At 44.4% G+C, this 17995-nt stretch overlaps 1 protein-coding gene across 3 annotated transcripts in view; it reads left to right on the forward strand.

Annotated features, from left to right (window-relative positions):
• The first annotated feature begins 2418 nt into the window (after window positions 1-2418).
• The window catches only part of KCNN2 (potassium calcium-activated channel subfamily N member 2), a 508283-nt gene continuing 492706 nt past the window's right edge, over window positions 2419-17995 (forward strand). Inside the window, exons 1-2 of one of the 3 annotated variants that reach the window (XM_061429916.1) lie at window positions 2419-3091; window positions 3340-3489. The gene's annotated coding sequence lies outside the window, so the exon portion shown is untranslated. Of the gene's footprint in view, window positions 3490-17995 lie in introns of all 3 variants that reach the window. The other 2 variants (XM_061429917.1, XM_061429915.1) reach the window with 2 other exon arrangements.

The raw sequence follows: 17995 nt of genomic DNA on the forward strand, positions 1-17995 counted from the left end.
CTAGAGGAGGGGAGCTTGGGAAACACTGCTCCAATTGAGCTAGGCTGACACAGTACAAAACCACCACCACCAAGGTATCTCTGGGGAGGTTTTTTGGAAGCTCCCAGATGCCGATTTATTTTATAGCTCCTTGGCCTGATCGAGCAGAGCATATTTGGCTGTATGTCTCAAAATGACAGGTTCTCTTCTTTTGAAAGGGAGGACGAACTTGGGGTTGCTAACTAATCCTTTCAGTCAGAGGACTACTCTTTACAGGACACAGTTCCTATCTTCTGAAGCCTAATTTTTAGGAGGGGAAATAACATATTGGACAAACCTGTGTGTTAAGCTTCGTAAACAGAAATACTTCCCCTTCATCAGTTCAGTTCAGTTCACTCGCTCAGTCGTGTCCGACTCTTTGTGACCCCATGGACTGCACTCCAGGCTTCCCTGTCCATCACCACCTCCCGGAGATTGCTCATGCGTCCATAGGGTCGGTGATGCCATCCAACTATCTCATCCTTGGTCGTCCCCTTCTCCTCTTGCCGTCAGTCTTTCCTAGCATCAGGGTCTTTAACACTGAGTCAGTTCTTTACATCAAGTGGCCAAAGTATTGGAGCTTCAGCATCAGTCATTCCAATGAATATTCAGGACTTCCCCTTCATGGTCCCTTGGAAACCTTCATGGGGTGTTTTTATGTTAAAAAAAAAAAAGAACAAAAACCGTTCATATATAAAGTATGATTCCCAGGACAGCAGTGAAGCACTATCAGTGGGTGATTCTGTACCCTAGGTATCAGAGGATATCTTCTATAGATTAGCAGCAGCACTTCTTAAAAGCCTTGAGGGGATGCTTTCTTCTCAGGAAGAAGAAAATGCAGGGTCAGCAACCAGGGACTTCAGTAAATGGAATGCCTTTGGGGCTCTGCTTTAGTACAATGCAAAGGAAATCATGGATTTACATAGACAAAATGCCTCTTTGTGTGTACAAATTCAACCAAATCAACTCCAGTACATATATTATGTAAGACATATATTATGTCTATGGAGCTTTATCACAGGCCAGGCTCTGGTCTAAGCAAGGCACTGGTCTAAGCAATGTAAGTAGATTAGCACATGAAAACTCACTAGAACCTCAGAGTATTTACCTTCACTATTATTCATATTTTACAGATAAGGAAGTGCAGCACACAAAATAAATTCAACAAGAGGTTGAACTCAAGACTGATACTCTGGAGCCCTTCTCTTACATTTCCCTGATTCACTCCTGGGTCCTGACTCATCCCAGAAATAATACATCCAGTACCCTCTCTGTTCTAAGTAAGGCAGGAAAGTGAATACAGGAAAAAGTGTTTCAGCAAAAACAAACACTTAAAGCAAGAGTTTCCCCTCAGCCTACAGATAACTGCAAAATTAATTATATGCCCTATTTTAGGATTGTTCTGATTAAATACAGTGAAATAAATAGTAACCTCTTACTATTTGGGGATGAGTTTTAAAGGAAAAACCCTGAAAGTGAAAGGGAAGAAGAGGTGAGGCTGGATGGGCTTAGCACCTCCAGTCAGACCTGGAGGAGTCCCCTGTGATGGGGTCCACGCTCCCCCGACACCTAGTGGACCGACAGAGCCCTTCTAGTTAAGGTCTGTGAGGGCACATGTTTAATGCTCCTCTGAAGCACCTAGGAGTCCTCAGGGGAGTTGCACAGCCCCGGGGGCTCAAGAACTGTTTTGGGAAGGAGTACTGGAAAGAAGGGGCTTGGAAGGCAGCTATCAGTTTAGGGCCTTCCAGACTGGTGCACTGTGCTCCATGCTATGATAAGGTGGGACTCAGATGTTGTTTTCTCCTGGGTCAGTATCCACTGGGGCCAAGAACCCATATATGACACCGTAACTGGCCTGTTTTTTAATAGGGGGAGGGGTGTCACTGTGGGATTTGACCCAGAAACCAGCCAGAGGTGTGTATTATGCTGACAGCCAGCTCGAGACCCCTGGTAAGAAGGCAATCAGATAGCAAAGGATATGATTCTTCATTGTCCTTGAAGTCACTCTGAACCTGTGATGACCATGTGACTGATTAAAAACCCAGACAGGTTGAGTGTTGCAGAAAATATGAAATGAGCCTGAAGCCTGTAAATCCACGGAGGAATTTTTTTTTTTTTCCTAGGCAGCTGATAACAAAAGGTCTCCAGCATGATAAACTGCCTGCCTGCAATTCAACTGTATCAAAATCCTCTTGGCTGTCTTAAAAATAAATAAAATTGGAAATGGAAACGTGTGAAGACATACTGAACAGTAGCAATCAAGATTTCGAAGGCTAGAGACATTATGCCATTCACAGAATTTAGGAAAACAGCCTGTCTGTGGAAGGCTCTCCCAGCTCCAAAGGCTGAGCGCGGCTGGGTGAGTTCCCCGCCGCCGCTGGAAGCGAGCTATAAATAGAGCGGGGCGGGAAGCGCCCTGCTCAGGGGGCGGGCGGGAGATCCCCGGCTCTCCGCTCCCCACCCTCCGCCTGCGGCGCGCGCTCCCGGCCGGGGAAGCCTGCGCGGCGGGCCTGCCGCCTTAACCCTCGCCACTCCGGGTAGCTCCGGGAAGCAGCTATTGGCGGGGAGGGCGTGATGGCGAACCGGCTGGGAAGGGAAACGGAGACACGCTTCTCACCTGGGCCTGGCAACCCTCCACCGGGGATCTCTCCACCCCCTTCTCTTTCCCTTCGAGCTTTGGTTAACCCTTGAAATCCGGCCTTGAAATACACAAGAGGGGGTTTGTTCCCTGACTTGAAGTCGAGCGGCTGAAATCCAGGTCTTTTAAAACCATCCCAAATTTGGTTTGAGGAATCATGTTGGCTGTCCTATTTCAGCGTGGCGTACCCTCCCCCGTGCTGCTCTGGACAGTTCCTTTTCCTCGGGAGGGAACTGTCAAGCGAGGTGTGTGTGTGTGCGCGCGCGTGTGTTGTTTTCGGCGCGTGCACACCCCTCGGTAGCCTCAAGGTCGGCAATACCCTGAGCATTCCCGGTCCCCCGCCGTCCGGGCTCGGCCCTGCCAGGCAGGGACGGAGAGAGAGGGAGTCCCCCGTCCCGGCAGGGCGTTCTGCGAGCGGTTTCAGCGTCCAGCAAGGTCGGTGCTGAAGCAGGGCCGGGCGCGGGGAAGCTGGGCTCCGGAGGGTGGACCCCAAACAGCCGCCACTGGGCGGCAGGGACCCGGCCGGGCCGCTCGGCGCGCCAGGACTCCCCCGGGGGTGCTCGGAGACCCCGGAGAGGAGGAGCGGGGAGGGGCGCGGGGCTCTCCCAGGCGGCGAGCTGTCCCGGAATTTGAGGACCGGAGAGGCAGCTGGTTTCTGCCCAGGACTCCTGATTTCTTCTCAGATGGAAACAGTTTCTCCAGGTGGACCTGCTGGAATTCTCAATGGAGTCTCACTCGGGTTTAGCCTCCTGGTACATTTAACCGAGGCCGCATTTATCCCCGTGAGAAGAGGAAGGTGCCAAATGGAGCGGGGCTGTCGGTTGCAGAACACGGTAAGCTGGAGACCAAGGTGGCCTTGCCAGGGGCTGGGGTGGGGTGGTGGGGCACAGATTTAATGGGACCCTCCTCTCCCAGCCAAGATGGTGAAAGGAAGTTTGCCTTGGTCTTCTACTCCCGTTCACCCTCCCAGGCCTTCTCTGCTTTATCTTTTCCCTGCCTCCACTCATAAGTTAAAAAGAAACATTCCCCTGGGTGGGTGGGTGGTGGAGAGACTCCCTTATGTTCTTATTTTCGGCATGTTCACGTTCTAGGCTAGTCGCAGATGCCACAGTGCGACCTGAAATTTCCCATCGCCCTTCTCTTCCACCTCTCCTCCCTTCTCCCTTGACTGAGTTCCCTGCTCCCCTCTCTCCTGATGCAGCCTACTTTTCTTTCTTTATCATCCTCCTTTCTAAGTTTCCTTTTCTCTCTTCAAAAATTTGAACCATAAGGCAGGGAGGGAGGCGGGAATGTTGTGACTGCTGTTGTTACTGCTGGAGTGATAGGGTGATGGGTTGATGGTTTATGAAGCATTTATTCATCAAGCATTGTTGAGCACGCACTCTGCGCACTTCTTCCTGTATTCAATGACCAGACCATTTTCTCAAAAATAAACTGCCCCCCAGCTTTTTCCTGAGAACCTCTCTGCTTTCCTCTAGGCTGCAGGAGTGGACATCTGCAGGACATGAGGAAGAAGAGGGAGTGTCTTAGATCCAGGCTAGTTGGGTGCTTCTATGCTCTCACTCCTTGGAGGCCTGATAATCACACATTAATCATGTTAACCATTTATCAAGCACTCACTGTGTTTGTGGTATTGTTCTAAGAACTTTACAAGTATTCACTCATTTAAACCTCGTAACAACCCCATGAAGTAATGACTACTATTATTTTTTACACGTGACATAGGAACGGAAGATTTAAAGAATTTGTTCATGATCACACAACTATTAAGTGGGAGAGCTGCGATTGGAACACAGAACATCAGACTCTGAATCACAACTCTTAATCTATTATATATCTGTGTCCTTAGATATTTGCCCATCTATCTGAGATGGATGAGTGAACAAGGCAACCAAAATCCTTTGGAGTCTGTATTTTAGTTAAGGGAAACAGACAATATATTCAGCAGATAGACTGGATAACTTCAGGCAGTGGTAGATGCCACAAAGGAAAGAGAACAGAATTTGTACTAGGGAGTGGCGACCTTCACGTCAAGAATAGAGAGGGACATTCTCTTTGCGGTGGGAACTTTCAGGCTGAGACCTTAAAGTACTGAGGAAAGGAAGTACAAATAGCTAGTGAATGTGTACTAGTTATTAACTTTAGTAATTACGGGAATGCAAATCAAAGTCATGGGATACTCAACCCATTTGGTTGGCCTTGAATTAAGAAGTTTGAAAATATCAAGTGATTTAAGAGGATGTAGATCCACAGGACCTTCCAACATTGCTGATGGGAATTTAAACTGGCACAATGACTTTGGGAAATGTTTGGCATTGTGCCCTAATTTGGACATTTGTACACCTGTGATCCAATTGTTCAACTCACTCCTACATTTATATATATTAAAAACTCTTGGATTTGTTCAACAGGAGACATGTATATGGACATTCATAACAGTCTGGTTTTAATGAAAGTCTGGAGAGAACTCCGATGCCCATCACCAAGGAATAGATAAACATTGTAATATTTTCACTAAGAGGAGTATTATACAGCAGTCAAAATGGATTAACTGGGTGACACATAACAATATGATTGCATACAAGCTATATAATATTAAGTGAAAATTGGCTGAAAGATTACATACAGCAAGACAATCTCATAATGTTGAAAATTAACAAAAAACCCTACCACTTAGGACTATATGTAGATGCATATACAAAAATAGGAAATTTATGAAAATATGAAAGCAAGACAATAAAACTCTGAGATTTGTACTTGTGTTTACCTTAGACGGGGAGAAGCCAGGTGACCATGTGGTTCCTTAGGGGTGAGTCAGTGGCAGGGTCTCACCTAGGTTTTGACTGGTAGGGCCAGGTCTGCTTGTTACATTGTTAAAAATAACTTGTAAATAATGAAAGGTGACAGGCCACGCATGCAACTAACGAAAGTAAATGATGAATTAAACATTAAGACTAACCGTGTTCTGTGTTGGAAAGGTAGGAAAGAACAGAAGTAGACACCTCAGTCTGGCAAAGGGAGGCTGATGTTTCTCAGGATGAGGAGAGTAGCCAGAGTCAGGGTTGGCCAGCAGATCAGACAGGTGGTCTGGAACCAGATCTTGCAGAGCCTTGTAGGTCAAGCTAAAGATTGAAGGGTTTTAAGGAGAGAGTGAAATAACATTGGATTTAAGGTTTTCAAAGGCTCCTCTGTGGCTGTGTGGAGAATAGACAATGGGAAGGCACTTCAGAGGCCACTGTAGTAAGAAAGGAGAGGAGATGGCGTGGGTGCAACTGTGCTTCTGCATGTTACTTACTGCATCGGGCACTAGCCTGGAGGTCAGGTGGAGGTCAAAATCTAGTTCTTGCTCCCTCGTCAGGAAATGTCCTTGTCACAGGGCTTTGAAAGCCTGGAGGAAGAGCACTGTTTTGAGATTGGCGGTCAGGGCTCTGTGGGTCAGCAGCAGCCCAGGGGGAATCAGTGCCATGAGCATGGACTTGAAGAGAAGTCGATGGATTCGGGACACATGTTGAAGGTAGAATGGACGGGGCCTATTGATGGATTAGAGATGGGTGTTAGGGAAAGAGAGGAGTCAAAAGTGACATCTGCATTTTTTTTTTTTTATTTGACTGTGAGGATATTGATGCTGTTTACAGCGAATGGAAAAAATCTTATTTTAAGTATATTAATTTTGAAATTCTGTTAGACAGTCAGGTGTACATGTCAGGTAGGGAGTTGGTTTGAGTGTGAACCTTGAAGGACAATCTGCGGCAAGAGACTTAAGTGTGGAAAGTATAAGCCTGTAGATGGTATAGTCCAAATTCCTTCACTTAAGTTGTCACTGTCAGATTGTGAATTCCCTGGGGGCAGAGGAATTTTGTCTTTTTAATCCTCAGAGGAGGGTAAAGTAGAATAGGTTATCCATAAATATTGGTTGAATAGATACCAGAAGGATGCATCAACAGTGCAGAGGTGGAGAAATCGAGGGACCATGGAGGAAATGTCCTGGATGACCCTACCAGTGTCCAAAAGTTGAGGCTGTGTCCTTTCCAGTTCCTCCTGAGGCTGAAGCAAGTCTAATGGAGGTGCCAACCCTTTAGGAAGATGTGACCTAGAGTCTTGGAGCCACTGTTCCATGTGGTACCCAGAGCTATTCAGAGCAGCCCCAGATGGCACAGACTAGAGAGTAAAGGAAAAGGCTGGCTGGGAGAGCCCTGAGGGTCAGGGAGGCCAATGCAGAAGCATGGAGCTGGCACAGGTACTCAGCCAGGAATGCAGCAGAGCTTGTTGGCGCAGGGACAGGTGAAATCAGAAAGAGGAGAGAGGACCCAGAGGCTGAACCAAAGGAAAGGCAAGGGAGTTGTTACCAATGGAGCCATAGATTTGGTGTCAAGTCCAGTGTATATTATAGGCATATTGATAATCACCAGCTACCTACCTTGGGGCTGGCCACAATCTTCTTATATGCCCCAGGTCCACAAGACCCCAAGCTGTGCTGTCCTTTGAGGCCTGCCCATCTCAGATACCCCATCCCATCGTCCTGCGGAGCCTCCTGAGCAGCACTGCCCCCCACAGTACCCTCCAAATCCAGGCTTGAGCTGACCTCCCTGACTACACTTGTGCCGACAAGGTTCTCCCATGCCACCGTTCCATCACTGCTGCCATCTAGTTCCCCAGCCACCACCCTTGCACATTGCAGTTCGTGTCTCTTTACTTATCCGTCTCCTTCCTTTTGGTGATGCCCTTGTGTCTATTCACTGGTGTATCTCTGGTCCAAGCAGAGACTGGCTTAAGGGACATTGCACAGGGATTGTCAAAAGAAGGACGGAGGAGGAAAATTTCCCCTTTTTGTTTGGCTTTAAGGTGATCAGGATGAGACCATCCCCTTCTCACTAAAGATAAACACACAAAGTCCTCTCTTTCCTTGGACAGCTGGATACAGTATTGCTTAAGAATGTAAACTTTGGAATAAAATCAACTGGAATTCATTTCAGGCTCTAACGCAAATAGCTAGGGGGGTCAGTTCTCAAAGACTCAGTTTTTTTCATCTGTCAAATGCAGAAAATAACAAAACCTCCCTTATGTTGTCATTGTCAGTTTTAAAGAAGGCAGTGATGTGAAGCTTCTAAGCACAGTGCCCGGCATAAAATAGGGTCCCTGTAAAGTCTAGGTATTGGGCTTCCCTGATAGCTCCATTGGTAAAGAATCTGCCTGCAATGCTGCTGCTGCTGCTGCTGCTAAGTCGCTTCAGTCGTGTCCGACTCTGTGTGACCCCAGAGACGGCAGCCCACCAGGCTCCGCCATCCCTGGGATTCTCCAGGCAAGGACACTGGAGTGGGTTGCCATTTCCTTCTCCAATGCCTGAAAGTGAAAGGTGAAAGTGAAGTTGCTCAGTCGTGTCCGACCCTCAGCGACCCCATGGACTGCAGCCCACCAGGTTCCTCTGTCCATGGGATTTTCCAGGCAAGAGTACTGGAGTGGGGTGCCGTTGCCTTCTCCCGTCTGCAATACTGGAGACCCCAGTTCAGTTCCTGGGTTGGAAAGATCCACTGCAGAAGAGATAGGCTACCAACTCCAGTATTCTTGGGCTTCTCTGGTGGCTCAGCTGGTAAAGAGAATTCCATGGACTGCATGGTCCTTGGGGTCACAAAAAATCGGATATGACTGGGTGACTTTCACAGTTTAGATATTCTTATTTTCTAAGACATTTAATTGTCAATGCCTTCTTTATTGACCAACTTCAAGGAAATGCTTCTAATTCTGAGAATCAAGGCTCCTTATCCAGAGGCGCCTGTGCTCTGGCAGTGAGGTAGTAGGCATTTTTGCCAAAGGAAATATTTCCTGGGCATGTGGGCATTTGCTGTCTCATTCCTCACATTATGCCATGTAGTATTCCACTGTACATAATTCTTGGCGAGCCAGGAGTCTGAATAACAGTGAGGATTCAGAATTTATTCATTCAGCATTTCATAAACTGTGATTGAATGTCTTACTATGTAAATGGAGATGCAGTGATGACTAAGACACAGCCCCTGCTTTCAAGGAAATCAGTCTAGTTAGGAAGGCAGACAAATAAACCAACAATGACAATTCACATATTCACAGGATTACTTCTGGTCCAGACCTCCACACCCCCACTTCTGCCCAGCCCTGGCAAGATTGGTGTGAACATAGTAATGTTACCGATCTGGGTCCTTGGACTCTTTAGTCAATAGAAATTGAGAAGAGGCCAGATGAGAATTTCAAGCAAGGCTTTATTGTGGTTCATGCTGCAGCACAAGGGAATGAAAACAAGTAACAGGTGACCTTGCTGGCTCCCCAGGAGGATGGGCTGGTTCCTTAAGCGGGGTGAGGGAGGGCGGCAGGTCCATGGCTTGGGCTGGTTGGGTGACTTACGTGGCCTGCCCACACCCTTGGTGGTGCTTTGTGCAGGCATCATGCCCAGTGTGCTGTTTTTGTTCCTCCCGCCTCAGAAATAGCAGTTGGTTTGTGGCGTTTGTACCTTACTGTTTATGATTTTCTCTGACTGCACAAGCCAGTTATTTTTAGTCCCTTAGAGTTTCTTTGTATTCTGCTGCCGGAGAAGCCCTTTGTCCAGGTGCAAGCAGGTAAAGTGTCCCAGGTCCCAGGCTGTCTTAGTAATAGTCATGGTATTTGTAGATATATTTACAATGTACAAACACGTTCAGGCTTCCCTGATAACCCAGTTGGTATAGATTCCATCTGCAATGCAGGAGACCCCAGTTCAATTCCTGGGTCTGGAAGATCAACTGGAGAAGGGATAGGCTATGACTCTAGTATTCTTGGGCTTCTCTGGTGGCTCAGCTGGTAAAGAATCTGCCTGCAATGAGGGAGACCTGGGTTTGATCCCTGGGTTGAGAAGATCCCCTGGAGAAGGGAAAGGCTACCCAATCCAGTATTCTGGCCTGGAGAATTCCACGGACTGAATAGTCCATGGGGTCACAAAGAGTCAGACACGACTGAGTGACTTTCACTTTCACAAATCAGGTTCACTTTGAATTCTCTCTTTTGATTTTCGTAACAACTCTATAAGGTAGGTAGTGATCACTACTCATTTTATGAATGCAACCTAAGACTCCAGTGAACAGTTGTGTTTACATTAAGTCAGGCTGTCTTGGGCCATAATCTGTCCTTCCAGCCTCTCCCATTGTCCCCGTGCAGAGGTCTGTCAAGTTCACCACCCTTGTGGACCAGGCTTTAGTCATGATTCTGAGTTTTTCTCCTTGGGTTTGATGGGCAGGTTTAGCTTCCCTGTTGGGACCTGTGTTCTCTACAGACTTACACTGATGACTGATCCCACTCAGTTAGCCTTGTGCCACCCTTCTGATCTCTAGGACTCCATTGTGGTACTGGCCACTGGCCAAGAGACAAAGCCCAGGGAAGGGTTGTAACAGCATCGCTGAGAAAGCGACAGGCACTGTGTTCACTGTGAACTGTGCTTTTGCAGTGGGGAAGTGGAGGAAGCGATAGAAGGATCTCTTCGTTTCCCAGTTCTACAGTGCTGTGATTCAGTCAGCTGTGTTCCTGGATGTTTCTCCTAAAAAGGGAAAGAATATAGGAGTCACTTGAACCTCTTTAAAGATGGAATGACGTATTTACACTTTCTCAGAGATGTTTCACTGCAGTGAAGTCATTTATGAAATTCATAGGAGTCTTCCGATACAGGTTACATCATTGATTGAAATCTGCTTATGGTTATTTACACAAATAATTTTATGTGTTTAAATTTACTTTGGGAAAGTAAAATCTCACAGACTGGTCCTGTGACTGTAACACGGAAGAGTGAGTTTGTTGCTGAGAAAATGTGTTTTTCAAATCTATTGTGTTTTTCATCTTTGTGAAAGGTGTTATTTGGTGTTTTTGCTGCCCACAGAATGTGTGGGTGGGGCATCTCAGACACCTCCTGCCAGGCCTGCAGTGCAGCAAGAGGGTGGTTTTGCCTGTAGCAGTTCAGAAATACTGAAGGAACAATTTCCTCCCCAGATCTCTAACCAGGATAACTTGGATTAGATTATTTTGTGGGGGGAGGGGGATTGGTTAACTGCTCATTTCTTTTTTTAATTTAAATATGACGTTTGTAAAACACAATATAAATAAAAGCCATACTTTATCAAAGGTGAGTTTTCAAAAGGGATTTTAAAATTGCATTTGCTTCAGTGTATTGAGGATCAAGCTATATGTTAATTGACTGGTAAAGAAATACTATTAAAATTTTTGTTCTGTATTCAGGGAGACTGGTCTGAATTGTAAAAGGTCTGAACCGCAGTGTGAGTGCTTTATGAAATATCTTTGTTATACTTTCAGTTCATGCAGTAGTAGTACCAGCAGAGCGAATTGGATGAGAGTTTCCTCATGTACAGGTAAAATTCATAGACACTTGTTAAAATCAGTTGAATATAAACAGGTTAGTCCTTCAACAAATCTCCTTTTGTTTCAAAGTGGTTAACATTTTAGGGTGTTAATTTGCCCAGCAGAACTTACATTGTTCCTAAATAACTTTAGTTCAAGATAATTCAACAGAACCTACTTTCTAAACTACTGAAACCTAAATGATTTTTACTGTAAATTCAAATTGAAAACCAAGCATCCAGTCCCAGATAAGGTTGGTTTTCTGCTTAACTTTAAGGGAAAGATTTTTTTTCCTTTCGGGTTGGAGAAAAAATTATCACCTGACTTGTAACCGACAGTTTTGATGTGTTCTAAAAGAGAAGAGCTTTGCCAACTTCAAACATCTGTGCTCAGCACACCCCTCATTCCAGACCCCAGCCTCTATTGTTAATATAAACAATTTTTATACAGCCCCTCAGATAAATGGCTGGCAAACACTATGTCCAAAATGTGATTATCATGTATATGTCTGAAGATACTGGCTGCCCTTGGTCAAGGCATCTCTGGCAAATTAGCATTGAATCTTTCTGGTTTGTGTTTTATAATTCTACTGAAAAATAGAAACTGATCTTCCCTCATGTGGAATGGTAGAGATAGATGGAAATAAAAGCAGGACAAGCCAGACCAGTGTTTCTCAAATTCCTGTTTTTCAAAACACAGATTTCTAGGCCCTAATCTCAGATACTGTTGGAATTTTTCAAGATCCCATTTCTAACAAGGAGAAGGCAGTGGCACCCCACTCCAGAACTCTTGCCTGGAAAATCCCATGGACGGAGGAGCCTGATAGGCTGTAGTCCATGGGGTAGAGAAGAGTCGGACACGACTGAGCGACTTCACTTTCACTTTTCACTTTCATGCATTGGAGAAGGAAATGGCAACCCACTCCAGTGTTCTTGCCTGGAGAACCCCAGGGACAACGGAGCCTGGTGGGCTGCCATCTATGGAGTTGCACGGAGTTGGACACGACTGAAGCGACTTAGCAGCAGCAGCATTTTCTAACAAGCTCTCAGATGATGCAAATGCTTGCAGGTTCATGGACCACAGTTCAGGCAGCACTGGCCTACGTCATTAATTTCAAGGAAGCATAGGTGTTAACACTGAGAATGCACTTCAGAAACAAAACTCATAAGAACATGACTCTTCTTGCAGAGGGAGGGAAGGCAATGCTAATGTGACCAGCTATCCAGCTGGGCCCCAACTGTCTTGGGTTTAAAACTGAAAGTCTTAAACTTTCAGGCCAGCTAGAAGATTGGTCATCTTCCAAGGCAGACTGGGCTGGTGTATCAAGGTAGCTTTGTGGTACTTTGAAGTGATGGGTGTTTGGCTTAAATTTTAAACCCAGGAAAAGCCAAAGCATGCTGTGAATTGACACATAATCACATGCAACTAAGAATTGCCAGTCTGCATCTTCAGCTTTTCTAAATCTTTTAAAAGTTGTAGTGGATTGGGTGTTTCTAAACTTGTGTGCACATTGGAATCACGTGGGGAACTTAAAAAAAAAAAACGGGATACCCGTGTTCTACCCTCTCCTGTATTGTGAATTAATTGGTTTAAGATGTGAACTGGGTGCTTCTAGGTTTGAAAGGTCCCCAGGTGATCCAAATCCATAGGCCAGTGGGGGCATCACTGTGGTAGAGTCTCCGAGATGGCTGCCAGGGACACACCCTCCTTTCTTCTCTCTTCCTGGTTGCCAGGGGGTATGTCAGTTTTCTGTCTTTTGACTTGCTTTGAACAATGAAATTTACTGACAGTGAAATCTGGGGCTTGTAGCCTGGTGGCACTGGGTTCCTCTCTCTTGGAAGGCAGCCTCCTTGTGAGAGGTCTGACTGTCCTGAATTTGCTGTGAGGAAGCCCCAGCTTGCCTTGGGGAGAGCAAGTCACTGCGTGAAGGAGCTGGGCACACGTATGTGAGAGGAGCTTTCTTGGACCTTCTAGTCTGGTCCAGCTAACAGCTAAATTTGGCGAAGTGAGTGACCCCAGTTGATGTCACCAGGATTTTGGAACCGTGCCGGCAAGCCCCCCCTCATCTTTGCCTTAAGTCATTTCATTTTGGGTGATTGGTTTTGGAATAATATATAGCTGAAACACAAGTGTATTTCTTGTACTTATTGGTAATAATAATGCAAAGGAGGATTTTTGGAAGGTTCTGTGTGAATGAGGGATGACTTATTTGTCATCCCGATCAAAGTACGATGCAAACTGAAACCATATTGCTGAATATTTGAAGGGGAAATAAAAATTACTATGTTAATAAAATTATTCATGATAGTGACAAAGATTTCACTGTTGTTATCGTAGTAGCTTCAAGCGCGCCTTCTCTTAGGTTTTCTGAAAAGCAGAGCCCAAGGCAGTGCTTAGAGTGCCATCAGTTCTTCTGGGCTGTGCAACCCAGAGAATGAGGGTGATGAGGCACAAGAGTGTGTGATGTGATTCTGTGTAATGCTATGTATTGCCACACTGGCTGTGGTCTAAAAGCAGGGAGCTGTGCTAGGACACACTGTGTCACTCTGCGCTGGCTCAGTGTTTGGGTTCCCATGGAAGCACTGCAGAAAGGAACAAAACCTTCGTGTAGTGCACAAAAGAGAAAAAGAGGAACTTAGCTTCCCGGGTCCTTCTAATTTCATTTCTCACTGATGAAATTTCACTCCCCAGGAAGTTAATTCTCTGTACTCCTGCCTCTCTGTGGCTGCTCAGGAATCTGGGCACCATGTCATAATCTTTTTCTGTATTTTTCGTTTGTTTGCTTGTTTTTACTAAAACATACTCTGAGGTATCTGACTTTGATACTGTTTTTGTAAATTACAAAATATAATTTGTTTTGGCAAATTATGGGCTTCCCTTGTGGCTCAGTGGTAAAGAATCTGCCTGCAATACAGGAGACCCCGGTTCAATTCCTGGGTCAGGAAGATCCACTGGAGAAGGGATAGGCTACCCTCTCCGGTATTCTTGGGCTAATTATGGGCTTCCCTTGTGGCTCAGCTGGTAAAGAATCCGCCTGCAATGCAGGAGACCTGGGTTCAATCCCTGGGTTGGGAAGATCCCCTGGAGAAGGGAAAGGCTACCCACTCCAGTATTCTGGCCTAGAGAATTCCATGGACTATATAGTCCATGGGGTCGCAAAGGTCGCTCAGACAGGACTGAGCAACTTTCACTTCACTTCACACTTGGAAATTACATTCTGAGGCTGAAATGATCCATTAATGTAGATCGTCAACCTGCTTTTCGCCATGTGCTCAGTATCAATTCCAATATAAATACCATATTAGTCTTGACTGCTCTTCTCTTTCAATAATCTTACTGAACACCACCATATCCCTGGACGTTGGCAAACGTCAACTCCAAGAAGTTTGTATTTATTTTACTGTTAGGCAGAGCCCAGTCTTTCCTCATATAGAGTGGAGTGTGTGTGCTTTCTAACCTTGAGAGAAGCAGGACGCCAATGAGCTGTCACTTCTGGACACCTATCCTTTTTGATGAGCTGTTAACTCTTTTTCTAGTCAAGTCTTTTTTGCAACAGGAAAAGAGATGAGGAGCAAAACCATGCCATGTTTAGTTATTTCATGAGGCTAGTAGCTCCTGAACATCAAGGGCTTTATGTAACTGATAGCACTGTATTTTGCAACCCAGTCCCACTCTAGTTGAAGGAGCCATTGTGTAGGAGAATCAAAAGCCTGTTGAACAGATTGAAGGATTTATTGTCAGTGTTGATTGGGATGGGGGGCTTGTTTTCACTAGTTTCTCATCAGTTTGCTGCTGATTTTGTTCCTTTCAATTGTCTTTATATATGTAAGTAGTGAAGATCATCTAACTCCAAAAAGGTGGGCAAACGAATCTTGTCTATAATTAAAGTCTGTGAAGTTAATCTGGCCATTGCCTTTCCTGTGGACAGGTAATCTCCCCTCCTATTTCCCATGACTGAGGTAACTGACTAGATCTGGTTATCAATTTTTCTTCTTTACTTGGGGCACAGAGAGGTGGACTTCCTCTCATTTTTATAGAAATATTTCTAAGTACTGAGCATGGGAAGACTCATGTGCCATCAATCACGTTATAGAAATTGTAGAACATCTCATGCCTTTGTTCCCTCCCCCTGTTGCAAAGTCCTAAGCCTATGGTATCATTGTTTTCCAGTGACAATTCCTAGGTTCACCTTATTCACAAGTGAAGGAGATTTGGCATGCATTTAATGTCCAGATAGCCTATGCTTCCTATAAGGATGGATTTTCCAAATGTTCCCCTCAGCAAGTGGTAGCTCTTTGGACTTAATTTTTTCTCCTGAATGGAAGGTAAACTCTATCTGTGGACACACAGAGGTGTTGTTTTACTTAAGACTCTTAAGTGAGTGAAAAATGTCAGTTCAAACTGGCTCAAATGAAAAATAATTCCTTGGCTCACATAAGACAAAGGTTGTGGATAGGACCAACCTTATCCAGGAATTAAGCAATGGTATTATAAAGAGCTCTCCTGTTTTTGCTTTTTCTAATTTTATCACTAACTCTTGATTCTTTGTGTGGGTGTACCACGGCATGGTGGCTTCATGCCATACCAACAGATCTAAGCTTTACCTCTAAAGTTTAGTTTTATTTAACACAAATTTTAAGATTGAGTTTAAAAGGATGCTGCTGCTGCTGCTGCTAAGTTGCTTCAGTCGTGTCCGACTCTGTGCGACCCCATAGACGGCAGCCCACCAGCCTCCCCTGTCCCTGGGATTCTCCAGGCAAGAACACTGGAGTGGGTTGCCATTTCCTTCTCCAATGCATGAAAGTGAAAAGTGAAAGTGAAGTCATGTTCAAATTTGGGAGGAATTTGAGAAGGTAAGAGAAGTGATTTCCCAGGGAAATTCAAGATGCTGTACTGCAAAAAATGAAAAGTATGCCATTCTAGTAAAAAGGAAAAAAACAAAACAAAACAAAAACCACAGTCACTTCTTTAGGAACGGGACCCACTACCTCCTAGATGCGAGACTTTAGCTTTGAGAACTCATTTGCCACATTTTGTCAGTTATCTGAAAATGGACCCAAGTTTCAGGAATAGACTCATATTAACTGAGCCCAGAGAGACTGTATTCTCCTGTAAGCTTACTGAACCCTCTTGACAGTCTTTATTCTAATAGGGTATAAATGATCAGATTTCTGCCTAATAAATTGTGAACAGTTTGGTTTTGATTACCCATCATAGTGCTCAGTTTACAGTATTTTTAGATTCACTTTAATTATAAAATTTTGGTTAGAAAGTAATAATGTAGAAAATTGGGAATGAATGGAAATATATAATTCATTTAGTTAAAATCAGCTGTAATTTGACTACTTTTTCTGGGTGTGGGTGTCTATATCCTATTCCTCCCACACAGGAGTCTGAGTATATTGTATGTAACAGTTGATTCTTGCTTTATTTACTGCTGTTTAATTTGAAAGCATCTTTCCATATCATTTCTCTTCACTTTGTAATTGTTGTTCAGTCATTAGGTTGTGTCCTGACTCTTGTGACCCCATGCACTTACATGATATTAATGGCTGTTCTCAAAATTTTCATTCACTTATTTTATAGACAGAATTTTATTCTCGCAGATCCTTAATTGTATATTGTGTGTAGTTTTTACAAATGTAAAAGAATGAGATGTGTTTTACTTTAAAAGGATAGAATCACATTTATTTTACAAACAAAAGGTAACTTCTAGGAGGGAGATCTTTAGATACATTCTTAATTAGGAGATATTATAACCAAGTCATAGAGAACATGGTTGGATGGTTAATTGTCACAATATTGTTAAATACATTTGGCCTCCTGTTATTGAAATTGTTTATAAGTTTAATTAAAAAAACTTTTACATGAAATATTCTCATGAATGTATTTTGTATAACAAATGTACTTAGCCTCAGGGACGATCATCCTTGAAAGATAGCTATAAATTACATCTCTGAACATTACTTGCAAGATTTTATCCCTTTTAGAAGACAGACTTGTGCAGAACCTCAACTTTAGCTTTTAAGATAGAGAAGAAATATGGATTTAACAGAAAATTTATGATCACAGAAAAATGTTATGACTACCTGTGGTCTGCAGTCATAGCCAACTCTACTGATTCACTGTTCCAGGTCAGCCTAGCCCTGCGGGCACCCTGGGCCACAGATTTGCAACCAGAACTGACCAAGCGTTTATTTACCCTGTTTCCATGGGTGAAAGCTCAGGGTGCTGTCACTTCTGCTGTTTCACATTCCAGTCCCCTCCCTCCCCCGCCCCCCATAAAGGATAGACTGACAAGAGAGACTTCAGAGACTCTGCCTTGCTCTGGGATGCTGGAGGGGCTGGTGACAATCCAGAGGAGCGGAGAGGAAGTTAATATATTATGAAGTGGATGTTGACCAAAGAGAGATAGGAGAGGAGGAGCCTGTGGATAAACTGCTTGCCTTTTTTTAATTTAAATAGGAAGGAAACCCAACTTTATTCTTATGTATATTAGAGTTCACAAAAAAGTAGCTAGCAAATGGCTTAACTTAGAAGCTTTTGTATTAATGTCACAAAGGAAAAGAAAAGGGGAGAAGTTTCTTTAGGATGAAGAAATTGATTTCTAAGGGAATAAACAGGAGATAGAATAGCTTGTGATAACCACTGCTTATGGTTATCATCAGTGGTATTTTCCATCTTTTTTCAAGGCTATAAAGACGCTCTCAGACCAGACAGTCCTCCTCTTACCTGCAGACCATTCTAAGGTGTCTGTCCTCACGTGGAGGTAGGTGGAGGCCTGCACAGCCTGCATGTCCATAGTGGAGCCATTGCGGGCTCCTGTACTTACTCCCTCATGTTTTCTCTCCTTTTCCTGCCTAACTCTCCCTTCCTCAGGATTACAGCCTCCACCCCCACCAGGAAAATGTGCATGCAGTCTGTTGTCTCTGATCTTTCTATGATAAATACATAAAAAGTAATTTCCTTCTCGAAGTACTTTTGCAAATA

The sequence above is a fragment of the Bos javanicus genome, chromosome 10, assembly GCF_032452875.1.
Source record: "Bos javanicus breed banteng chromosome 10, ARS-OSU_banteng_1.0, whole genome shotgun sequence".
Lineage (NCBI taxonomy): Eukaryota > Metazoa > Chordata > Mammalia > Artiodactyla > Bovidae > Bos > Bos javanicus.